Source organism: Megalobrama amblycephala, linkage group LG4 (genome assembly GCF_018812025.1).
Source record: "Megalobrama amblycephala isolate DHTTF-2021 linkage group LG4, ASM1881202v1, whole genome shotgun sequence".
Lineage (NCBI taxonomy): Eukaryota > Metazoa > Chordata > Actinopteri > Cypriniformes > Xenocyprididae > Megalobrama > Megalobrama amblycephala.
The window spans coordinates 1,574,323-1,587,676 of NC_063047.1; the positions used below are offsets into that span (position 1 = coordinate 1,574,323).

General features: G+C 39.3%; 1 protein-coding gene and 1 long non-coding RNA gene across 2 annotated transcripts in view; one reads left to right on the forward strand and one right to left on the reverse strand.

Annotated features, from left to right (window-relative positions):
• dnm1a (dynamin 1a) overlaps positions 1-13,354 on the forward strand; it is an 89,638-nt gene that overhangs the window by 62,352 nt on the left and 13,932 nt on the right.
• On the reverse strand, positions 924-3,304 carry LOC125266248. Its single transcript, XR_007184461.1, has 2 exons — positions 1,811-3,304; positions 924-1,370 (listed from the first exon to the last, which is right to left on the reverse strand). It is a non-coding gene; the product is annotated as an uncharacterized LOC125266248 (long non-coding RNA).

Genomic DNA, 13,354 nt, shown 5'->3' on the forward strand with positions numbered 1-13,354 from the left:
GCACAGTTGAGTACACTTAGATGTTCTAGAGATGATCTTAAGAAGTACTAAAGAATAATTTTTAGTATATTAAGTACAAAATTAGTGCATGGAAATAGTACATTATAGAAGTGTACTGAAATAAAGTTCATTTAGTGCACTTTTTTCACCTGGGTATAGGGTTCTGTCAGGCGCTATATATAGAGTATATAAAACCTTTTAAAGGTTCCCATCATGAGATCATTTTAAGGATTTAGTTTTAATTAATTAATTTTAATGAAATTTTATGAATTAAGCAGTTCGTAAACACTTTATCACTTAAAAAAAAAAAAAAAAAAAATGACCCATTAAACATTAAACTATTATGCAATCATTAAAGACTTTTCTTTATATAGAACCTTTTTGGCATAAAGCGTTTTTAAAGTTAAATCAAGAACCCTTGAGTTCTATATAGAACCACACTGAAACTTTTTGTGTGTGTGTGTGTGTGTGTGTGTGTAAGCAGAAGTAAAGGCATCAGATCAGGAAACACTGCGATCCAGGAAAAGTCTTAAGTGGAAACACGTTTGTCTGGTTTTCATTTGTCTGGATGTTTGTAAGCGTGTGAAAGACAAGCCTGGAGATCTTCATATGAGACCCATTGAGAAGCCGTTTCATCTTCGGTTCTCGACTCGCTCTTATTTAACCAGATACAGATGAAAAGATGCAAGAGAGAGAGAGAGAAAAAAAAGAAATTGCTTTAATATCTCAGTTGTTTCTCCTAAACCTCTGCTGATGTTTCTCCTGAGAGATAGAGTTTCAGGAGAGATCTCGACAGGATACCTGTAGTCAAAAGTCAGGGATACTTCTAATCAAATTAATTTTATAGCTCACTTGAGTCTGGAAGTGTAGGAGAAACATCTGACGTGATTAGTTCAGATAAACGACACCCTTCACACTTTGCATTTGTATCATTTCATACTTTATTCATTGATTACATCATTGACATCAAAGCATGCTGAACAGATGAAGTTCAGCAGCGTGTTCCGCTGTTGTCACGGCGATGAGTTCTCCAGTCGTCACGGTCACTCTTGAGCATCCCCGTCCAGCCTAACCAATGTGCAGACTACTGTACAAACGCTACTTCCTGAACAGGTAGTCTGAACACTGGGCAGGCGGGACGGGCGTCTAAAAACTAACGCGCCCGAGCACGAGCACGCAAAACGTCTAGTGACGTCCGTAGATCAGTCTATGATGGAGTCTGAAACAGGCAAAATATGGAGGTGAGACACACAGATGATGATGATGATGATGATGCTGCGTTCTGATTGGAAGCTTCCCGTTTCCCGTGGAGAGATGATGATGCGTTCCCTGCGGTTTCATGTTTCACTCAGAAATTCCCTAAAACTCTGCTGCACGTTAAAGAAGAGAAATGGATTTAGTACGGATTAAAATGTTTTCTTATGCCTTAAATATATAATATTTCATCTATTACATATTGATCTAATCAACTTAAATTTACTTTGATACATAAGATTGATGTTTCTGATCATTTTAAACAAATTTATCGGTTTCTGGTTATTTAGCGATTCATTTTGAAATTTAAAAAAAAAAAATTATATATTTTATATATAAGTTGATTAGATGAATAAATCCATCTGTCTATCGATTAATTTTGTAATTTGACTTTGATAATCACACACTTCTTGTGTCCTCGCTGACCTCTGGAATAATCTTCATCACATCTGACGATCTTAACATTAATCTGCTAATTTCTGCTGTACAATTAACATCAGATCAGCTGATAATATTAAACTGAAAACTCGACATGCCCCATTAAAAGATACTGCACCTCATCCTCCTCTTCATCCTGTGCAAAGGTGTTTGTCCTCCTCTTTGTCGAGTGTCAGTTTTCCCAATTGATTTTCCCAGTTTGCATCTACAGGACCTCAGTGAGACTTCGAATAGATCTTCGACAGGACAGCTTCTTCATCATTTTTGGTTCCTGAGTTCCCGAACAAATCATAAATCTGCATCCACTAACATCCATCCGGCGTTTTCCGTGAGCGTCCCGGACGGCGATGCAGTGACTCGCAGGCTTGACGTGGCAGAGGACTGTTAACTAACTTTACTAGTGAGAGAGAGTGAAGGAGCAAGAGAGAGGAGAAAGAGGCGGGACTTTCTTCCCCTTCCCGCCTCCGTCTGGCTTTCTGTTATTTTTTTCCTGCTTTTTGGGGTGGCAGCAGGAAGTTGATGGTCAAAGGTCAACAGGAAGTGAAGCGCATTAATTTGCCGCATGTGTTGTGTCATTTTGGGGAGGGGGTTGGGGTGGATCGCTCTCTGCACTTTTTTTGTGTGTGTGGGAGCGAGTGAGTTGCACGGCTTTGTAGCGCTGCAGGAATGTCGGAGTTTCTTGGCAAGACGGTGGGCTTGTAATAACTCCAGATGTGCGGGCCTGTGGCGTGCTGGCGTGTTTTTTCTTCTGAAGCCGATTTCCTTTCCCTGTCCGGCGTGAATAAAGAGGCCTTTATGCTGGACGACCCCCCCAGCACCACCCGCACCGCCCTCGTTTCTCCCCCCCACGTAAACGTTGGGCAACTGGGTCGAAATCAGGACCAGATTTGATGTGGGAGGTAACAGAGAGGCTACGCACATAAAGCCTCTCCATCACGAGTCTGAAACCCTAAAACCATTTCCACTGTTAAAGTGATGCTTCTGAAGTGTGAGAGAATGGAAATGTTGTAACGCTTACGACAAGGTTTTTTAGTGGCGTCTTACTAGTTGGGTTTACTTCAACACGATCACTACTGAGTATGTGCTTCAGACATGAATTATAATAGCAACGCTGGCATAATGGCGGAGAGTTTTGTTCAAGCAAACGCCACACGTTTTCTTCAGCATATGTACAGATTTCAGATTCTTAATCTCCACCCATTCTTGTGGTCTGCAGTGATGTGGTGTCAGTGCAGTGAGTCACGGGCGGTGTTGGGGGGGCTCTGGGTGGTGACTGTGTTTGCTTTAGCTACGGTTTCTCCTCTCAGACCCGAGCGAGGGCTCAGAAACGCCTCCGCGGGGAGCTGGCTCAGCAGTCCTGACGGGAGCGCAACCCAGCAAGGTTTTTGTCTTGTTTTAAGGACGTTTGCATATTTTAGCTGGAAAAAAATGTTTTGGAAAATTAAATGAACAAATTTAACACATTTAGATGTGAAATTTAACATATGCATATGATTAATAATAAATTAAATAAACAGCAATTTCACAATTTTTTCTTGAACAATTTACAAATTTAGATGTCAAATTTAAGAGTGAATAAGCAGTTGATTAAATACATTAATAATAAATTAAATAAAACGGCAATAATTTAATTTTTGATTTTTTTAAACATTTAAAATTCACTTTTTTTTTTGAAAAATTAAATGAACAAATTTAACACATTTAGATGTGAAATTTAACATATGCATTTGATTAATTAAATTAATAATAAATTAAATAAACAGCAATTTAATTTTTATTTTTTAAACATTTTAACTGGAAAATTCACCATTTTTTCCTTGAACAATTTACAAATTTAGATGTCAAATTTAACAGTGAATAAGCAGTTGATTAAATACATTAATAATAAATTAAATAAAACGGCAATAATTTAATTTTTTTAAACATTTAAAATTCAATTTTTAAATTAACAAATTTAGATGTCAAATAACAGTGAATAAGCAGTTGATTAAATACATTAATAATAAATTAAATAAAACGGCAATAATTTAATTTTTTTAAACATTTAAAATTCACATTTTTAAATTAACAAATTTAGATGTCAAATTTAACAGTGAATAAGCATATGATTAATTAAATGAATAATAAATAAACAGCATTAATTTAGCCTAATTGTTATTTTTTTTAAAACATTTTAACGGGAAAATTCACAAACAAAATGCTTTGAAAATGTTACATTTAATTTAAATTAAATTAACAAATGTAGCAAATTTTAGATGTAAAATTAGTGTATATGTTTAAATTAAAAACACTTTTTTTTTTTTTTTTGCAGTTTTTGCTCATGTAAATTTATTTTTCCAGTTAAATTATGTTAAAATCCCTAAACAAATTTAGATGTTAAATTTAACAGACTTTAGTGAATGTGATTATTTATAATAAATGTTAAAGGATCTTTACTTGGAAACTTTTGCAAGTTTATGTCAATGTAAATTGATTAATTTATTATTAGTTTATATAATCACATGCACTAATTGGTTAAGTTTAACATCAAACAGAGGACTCCTTTTTCTATCTGAAATTTTGTTTTATTTGCAATCCGGTTTATGTGAAATTTTGCGGTCAGTGTGGTGTTGAATCAAATCCACTGAAATAAAGTTTGAAGCAATGCCCCCCTATACTAAACCGTTTCCAGTGAAACTCTAATAGAGCTCTCAGTTAACACTGTTAAAATGATGTTCTCCTAGAGTGACCAAGGTCCAGCCTCTTTAGTCTCACAAAATCCTGTGGGAAACACTGTATTATATTAATATTAAGCATGAGAGAATGGAAATGCGGTAAACCTGCACCAGGGGCTCTCAAAGACGCTTCACGACCGTGTTTGCTGCTACTGTGAAGTACCAGAAAAAGCATCTGTTTGCGACACCTCCCTTCACTGCTAACAAACCATCGTCCTCTCATTAAACTTCTCTGGGCTGTCGGGAACATTTATGTTCTTTATGAGGGTGCCAATGATAGAGTTCAGTATGTTCAGTTCATTCTGGCTCGACACACTCAAGTTTTATTTCTGTCTGCGAACCCAAACACACTCTAATGTCTGACGTTCAGATTAGAGATTTTTACAGTCTCAACAATTCTTTTCAAAAGACATTATATATTTACATTTCTTTATATTTTATTTAAAATAAATCAGAACACAGTGTCTTAAAAACCTAGTGTGAGATGTTGGCAAATCCCCAAAATTCCCAGGGAACCTTGAACTGATCAAATGTTTGCCTTGAATGCAATGCAAGTCGCTTTGTTTAAAAGCATCTGCCAAATGTAATTCAGTGAAGCAGCTGTTTGCTGCAAGCGCACATTCTATGCAAGTATGCGAATGCAATGCAATTTTTGCTTGTTTCTTGCCCTAACAGATCAGCCCACAGAATGCAGAAGTGCATGTAGGATGTCAGCGTTTGACCTTGGCAATGGGAGGCCGACCGTCGTCCTCTCCACCTACGTGTGAGGCTGTTTGCCTGCTGACTTTAAAGCAGGATGCTGAGGGGTTAATGCAGTTAGCATGCCTGTGCCACCGCTGCTGTAGACATTAGCGTGTGTTCAGAGGGTTTGAGACGCTCAATTCAAACCAGAACTGAGTCGCTGACGTTCCTGCGGTGCTGATTCTTTTTTTTCTTTTCTTTTTCTTTGTTGAACCATAGACAGTCTTTTCTTTCCAATCATACTGTATGAGCTCAGCAAAAGGCTTTTGGCTTTATAATGCTGGGGGGGACACTAAAAATGGAGGGTTTTTTGTAGCTCGTCAGTATTTCAGCTGTTTTCATTGTAGCTTTTCCAAATGCTACATTACTGTATTTACTTTGCATTTGAATGCGCAGATAGTCTTACAGTTCTGTTTAGAACATTTTATTAGATCAGTTTGTTTGGATGGCTTGTGTAAATTAACCCTATTCATGTGCTTCTTTTGGGGCAAAATATATTTAAATAATAAATATCATTTAGTGAACAAAATAAGACTGATATCAGAGTTTGGAGAGTGAGAGTGGATTAGTGACTAGATTAGCATCTTTAAAGCAGCGACACCCGTTTAGGTGATTTACATTGCGCCTCTATATGTTGCTTTGCTTAAAATTAAACGATATACAGAACAATACATTTTTAGATAAAAAACACAAACCTGTATTTTACCAAAGACATGCACCAATTTGACGGAGCTGCACTGCTCTCTCCTGAAGAGATCGCAAAAAGCCCGCGATAAATAACTCACCCCCTGGGTTATTACGTCTGACCCAGGATCTGGGTAACACAAAAACTACTCAAACACTGGGTTATGTCATGTCTGACCCAGGATCTGAGTAACGCAAAAACTACCCAAACACTGGGTTGGTTACATCTAACCCAGGGTCTGGGTAACATAAAAACTACCAAAACACTGGGTTGTTACGTCTGACCCAGGGTCTGGTAACACAAAAACTACTCAAACACTGGGTTGGTTACATCTGACCCAGGGTCTGGGTAACACAAAAACTACTCAAACACTGGGTTATGTCATGTCTGACCCAGGATCTGAGTAACGCAAAAACTACCCAAACACTGGGTTGGTTACATCTAACCCAGGGTCTGGGTAACATAAAAACTACCAAAACACTGGGTTGTTACGTCTGACCCAGGGTCTGGGTAACACAAAAACTACTCAAACACTGGGTTATGTCATGTCTGACCCAGGATCTGAGTAACGCAAAAACTACCCAAACACTGGGTTGGTTACATCTGACCCAGGGTCTGGGTAACACAAAAACTACTCAAACACTGGGTTATGTCATGTCTGACCCAGGATCTGAGTAACGCAAAAACTACCCAAACACTGGGTTGGTTACATCTGACCCAGGATCTGGGTAACACAAAAACTACCCAAACACTGGGTTGTTACGTCCGACCCAGGATCTGGTAACACAAAAACTACCAAAACACTGGGTTGTTACGTCTGACCCAGGGTCTGGGTAACACAAAAACTACTCAAACACTGGGTTGGTTACATCTGACCCAGGGTCTGGGTAACACAAAAACTACTCAAACACTGGGTTATGTCATGTCTGACCCAGGATCTGAGTAACGCAAAAAACTACCCAAACACTGGGTTGGTTACATCTAACCCAGGGTCTGGGTAACATAAAAACTACCAAAACACTGGGTTGTTACGTCTGACCCAGGGTCTGGGTAACACAAAAACTACTCAAACACTGGGTTATGTCATGTCTGACCCAGGATCTGAGTAACGCAAAAACTACCCAAACACTGGGTTGGTTACATCTGACCCAGGGTCTGGGTAACACAAAAACTACTCAAACACTGGGTTATGTCATGTCTGACCCAGGATCTGAGTAACGCAAAAACTACCCAAACACTGGGTTGGTTACATCTGACCCAGGATCTGGGTAACACAAAAACTACCCAAACACTGGGTTGTTACGTCCGACCCAGGATCTGGTAACACAAAAACTACCCGAACACTGGGTTGTTACGTCCGACCCAGGATCTGAGTAACACAAAAACTACCCAAACACTGGGTTGTTACGTCCGACCCAGGGTCTGGTAACACAAAAACTACCCAAACACTGGGTTGTTACGTCCGACCCAGGATCTGAGTAACACAAAAACTACCCAAACACTGGGTTGTTACGTCCGACCCAGGATCTAAGTAACACAAAAACTACCCAAACACTGGGTTGTTACGTCCGACCCAGGATCTGAGTAACAAAAAAACTACCCAAACACTGGGTGGTTACATCCGACCCAGGGCCTGGTAACAAAAACTACCCGTCCGACCCAGGATCTGAGTAACAAAAAAACTACCCAAACACTGGGTTGTTACGTCCGACCCAGGATCTGAGTAACAAAAAAACTACCCAAACACTGGGTTGTTACGTCCGACCCAGGGTCTGAGTAACAAAAAAACTACCCAAACACTGGGTTGTTACGTCCGACCCAGGGTCTGAGTAACAAAAAAACTACCCAAACACTGGGTTGTTACGTCCGACCCAGGTCTGAGTAACAAAAAACTACCCAAACACTGGGTTGTTACGTCCGACCCAGGGTCTGAGTAACACAAAAACTACCCAAACACTGGGTTGTTACGTCCGACCCAGGGTCTGAGTAACACAAAAACTACCCAAACACTGGGTTGTTACGTCCGACCCAGGGTCTGAGTAACACAAAAACTACCCAAACACTGGGTTGTTACGTCCGACCCAGGGTCTGAGTAACACAAAAACTACCCAAACACTGGGTTGTTACGTCCGACCCAGGGTCTGAGTAACACAAAAACTACCCAAACACTGGGTTGTTACGTCCGACCCAGGGTCTGAGTAACACAAAAACTACCCAAACACCGGGTTGTTACGTCCGACCCAGGATCTGAGTAACACAAAAACTACCCAAACACCGGGTTGTTACGTCCGACCCAGGATCTGAGTAACACAAAAACTACCCAAACACTGGGTTGTTACGTCCAACCCAGGATCTGGTAACACAAAAACCACCCAAACACTGGGTTGTTACGTCCGACCCAGGATCTGGTAACACAAAAACTACCCAAACACTGGGTTTTTACAAAAACTACTCAAACAACAAAATAACCCCTCAAAAGTGACCCAAAAGGCTCAACCCAGGACTTGGGAAGAGAAAATAAACCAAGATTTTTTAGAGTGCAATGTCGAGTGTGTCAAGAGCTGTAAGAGGGAACGTTCTGAGCAGAATGACGCTGTCTTTTTTTCCTTTTGTGAATTAAAGACAAAAAGAGGGGGGAAAAAACATGCATTTTGAAAATTGCCATTGGCCTGGGCTCAAGGCGCAGTCGTTCTGGTAATGAGGGGTTAGAGCGGCATTATTGCTCCCAGATGCCTCCCTGCGTCTCTCCGGCCTTTGATGCAAACCCAAGACACCAGCGCTATTCAGTTACACACACACACAGTTTTAATGCAGCACATTTCTGTTTCAGAATGTTTCATTTTTGGTATAATCGCCCCTGATTCCATTATCACTCTATATGACGCAGAGTGTCCGTTCTGACAGCGCATGCATGCGTGGACGTGTAAACATGCACATGTCACAAAAGTGCGTTTGAGAGGCTTTTTTGTTTGTATTAGTGCAGTCAGCCGCGAGAAGTGTGTTTATGAATCGAGTCTGAACTTCCTCTGCTCTTATAATTGCGCTGGTATTAGTCACACCAAAAACAAAACAATGGAAAATATTCCCAGTTCAGTCCGTGTGGTTGGCCATAGGAAAGAAACATGTCTTTTTTATAATACAATACAATGAAAGAGCAACATCTGAGTGTTGCTAGAAAGTAATTATCCAGAGTTCTTGGATCGGATTCACGAAAAATGCCTTAAGAAGGTTTCTTAAGTATTGCACTTGAACATTCTAGTTTATCTTAAGATGTTCTTAAAAGTACATAATTTCTGTTCTGAAAATGAGTGAACAGTGTTTCCAGAGATTCAAGGTTTTAAAAACCCAGACTTTACGAGGCCATATGGAGAATCATTCAGTGTGTGTGTGTGTGTGTGTGTGCGTGTGTGTTTTGGGAGCTGGGGAGGTCAGAGGTCACGACTGATATACACTGATGTCTGACTTCTCACCCTCTGATGACTTCCATGCGTGTGTGTGTGTGTGTGTGTGTGTGTGTGTGTGTGTGTGTGTGTGTGTGTGTGTGTGTGTGTGAGGTTGTGTTTAATCGTAGCGCTGTGGTCTGTTGCTCTGTATATATGACTCCCTGTGGGTTTCTTTCTTTAAACACACACACACACACAAACCCCTGAAATACACACAAGAATAGCGCTGCACTGGTGATACAGATTTGCTGCTAATTTTTTAATCTCTTTAATCTTTTAATCTAATATTTATTAATTAATTAATTTTATTTATTTATTTATTGTTTACAGGTTGCTTGAGTTGAGCTGTATGGGTGAATTTTACAGAAAAATCCCTGGGTTACAAAAAAATTATTTAATTAAAAAAATGTATTTTTATGGAGGAAATCAAGCCTATTTTTAGAACCATTAAAATGGTTTGAATTGTGTTTATTTTATTTTATTGTATTTTATTTACTTTTATTTTGTGTGCTTTTTGCACTTTAAGCTCTAATGCTTGACATGATAAAAGAAAATTAAGAATTTTTTTTTTGTTTTTTTATATATATGTAGTTTCTGCAATATTTGAAATAATTTTGAAAATGACTTTAATACAGGGATTTTTTTAATTTAAAAAAAACATTAAATTCAACAACAAATAGTACCATGCTTAATATAAATAATATATCATTATATCATTGAGTGTTCAGGGGGAAATCTGCTTAATTCTCATGAAAATAATGCAAAATCTTAAATCACAAAATGCAAAATAAATAAATAAAAATAAATCTTAATGGTTCAAAATATCAACTTGATTTTAAATTCTCATTTTTTTTGTTCTTGGTGAAATAGAGTTTGACAGGTTTTGTAAGATTCACAAGATTAAATAGGTTCTTGATGTTTCATTATATTTTGGTTTCTGGATTCTATTTTAATGGTTCTAAACTTAATTTTGAAAGTAACATTTCACACAAAAATTATCATTCTGACATTGTTTACTAGGCTGAGAAAATGACAGAATTGGGTGAAATCAAAATAAGTTTGGAACCAAGTGTCAAACCTACATGACTTTCTATCTTCTGTGGAACACAAAAGATGATATATTAGAGCTTGAAAGCCCCTGCTCACTGCTCTCATTGTACAAATAAGATCAGTTTGAATGATCTGCCTTTTGTGTTTCACAGAAGAAAGGTTTAAAAGGGATGGTTGATTATAATTTGACTTTTTTAACTTTAGTTAGTGTGTATTGTTGCTGTTTGAGCATAAACAACATCTGCAAAGTTACGACGCTCAAAGTTCAATGCAAAGGAGATATTTTCTTTTACAGAAATCGTAGTTTAAGGACTACAACAAACGGCTGGTAGGGACTACAATGAGCTTCTTGGGGTTTGTGACATCACAAACCCTAAAATTTACATAAACCCCGCCCCCGAGAACACACAACAAAGGGGGCGGGGCCACATTGGGCTGCTTTAGAGAAGAGGAAGAGTTGTTGTAGTAGAGTGTTGTTGACATGCCGTCATTTTACGCCGGACTAAACGAGGGTCAATTTAACACAAAAGATGAACATGACGGCACATGCTAGTGGATGAGTTGAATCAACTCCACAGCAACACATAAATTTAGAAATTCAGAAAGGTCTAAAAGTTGTAACTTCTTCCTGAGTCTCTCCATCAGTGTCCGGTTTGAACAATGTAAGGCTGAACACCGTTACTGACAATCCTCATTTTGGCTGCGTGAGATTCTCCAGCTTTGTTGTTGTTGAGCTGTTAAAGCTCCACCCTCTTCTGGAAAGCAGCAGCTCATTTGCATTTAAAGGGACACACACAAAAACTGTGTTTTTTGCTCACACCCAAATTTGAGAAGATATAATAAATGATCTGTGGGTATTTTGAGCTGGGACTTCACAGACACATTCTGGAGACACCAGAGACTGATATTACATTATAGTTCCCCTTTAAACGACGAGAGAGAGTAAACAATGACAGAATGATCACTTTTGTCTGAACTGTTCCTTTAAGAGTGCAGCCGTGATCTTTCTATCGTTTCCTCTTTTCCCTTGCAATCGCCAGATGATTTGTCTTCCTCCTCTCCTCAAGCCTCTCTTTCCAAAATCTGGCTGAGGAAAAGGAAAAGTGTGAGTCACTGAGTGACTGCTCCCCAGTCAGAAACTGTGTGCGTGTATGTGTGTGTGTGTGTGTGGAGGAGACGGTTGCTATGGCTTCATAGATGACGTCATCCTTTCTGCACCGTGGCAACTGTATGTTTTATATCTGATGAAGAGCACCTGGTCCAGCTGGCATGAGTACTTTACACACTTGGAAAACCCCTGACGCATAGAAAAGAAAAATCCCAAATGTGATTTGCAGTTTCTTCAAGAGTTCCAGAAAAGATCTCAAACTGTGATCAGGCCTGAAATCTCTGCAGTGTGAAGCATCACGTGCCCTGTTCTGTTTTTGGTGCGTTTTTACGGGCGCTCTGGCAGGGTGCGGCACTTGCTCTGGTGGGTAGGGGAATACCGGGCCGTGTCCGCTGGGCTCCAGGCCCCTGACGGCCCGCCAGACGGCTGTGGTGCACCAGTCAGCCTGCAGACTCCGCCATCGCCCAACCGCCCGCCCGCCCTGACCGTTTATTTTAGGACTGTCGGCTCTAATCAGTTCCAGCCGCGTGTGGCGGAGACTAAAAATCACTCTCCTCTGTATATAAATATATACATATACAGTTCTCACACACGCTCACTGGGCTGTTTTTTCCTCTGCACTCTTTCTTTGTTACTGTAGTCACTGTTATTATCACTCGTTAATGTTCTGAATAAACCTCTAACACTATCCAAATGACACACTATACACTTATAGACCAAGTACTCAACTGTGTAGTGTATAAATTTAAGTTTTTTTTGTCATTCAACATCGGCATCTGAAGCCCCTCCCCCTTCGCTACGCAACTAAAGCCGTGACAGTCGAGTGCATTAAGTGTCCAACATTCCACACTTTGTTTTATAGGTTAATTTAGTGCATCATCTGGGTATCTCAAGTGCACTTTTTCCATTTGGAATTTTCAGCATGAACAACACTCGCACTATTCATACTGCAAAATGTCATGCGAATTGGGACGTATTAACTGTTAGGTGTGCTGTTATTTTAGTAAGTGATCAGATTTATGATTTTCATCTCATAGATGATAAAGTAAGAAAATCCCACAGATCACTTTATTTTATAAACATCTTAACCATTCAGAAACGTCCAGTTTCATTCTAAAAGTTGTAACTTCTTCCTGAGTCTCTCCATCAGTGTCGACTCCGGTTTGAACAATGTAAGGCTGAAAACTTTCGTCATTTTGGCTGCGTGAGATTGTCCTATTTTGTTGTTGTTGAGCTGTTAAAGCTCCGCCCTCTTCTGGAAAGTGGAGCTCATTTGCATTTAAAGGGACACACACAAAAACGGCGTGTTTTTGCACAGATCACTTTATTTTATAAAAACATTTTCTCTACCTAGTTCAGTATCATTGGCTATGTTTCCATCCATCCATTTTTAAGCGAATATTGGATAAAAAAAAATGCTGGATGGAAACGCCAATATGCGCATAAATTCTAAAAATTCTGGTGATTTTGGGATTTAAAAGTCTTCATTCATGGCACATTTCTCCTGTTTTCCTCATTGTTGGGAATGTTGAGGCTGTTTCATCCGATTTAAAACTAGTTTAATCATCGAGTGACTTGTAGATTGTAAGCAAGAGGTGTGTGCCGATTTGAAACGCTAATCTCACTTGATGTCCCAACGCTGTTTACCACGTATCTAACCAAATTTAGCCACACCGCCAGGAAAAGAGGAGGGAGATTGAGGTTGAAGATGATTGTGCGGGCCGGATTTGGTCCGCGGGCCGCCAGTTGACGAGCCCTTGGCTATGCGCTCAATTGAGGTGGATAGTAATATATATTTTTTATCCATTAAGAATACGTGTGGATAAACTATGATGGAAACACATTTAAATCCCTCAATGCACTACAAAAATTCATGTTATTTTGCATCAAATCATGTGACTGGATATAGGGCCGTGCAATG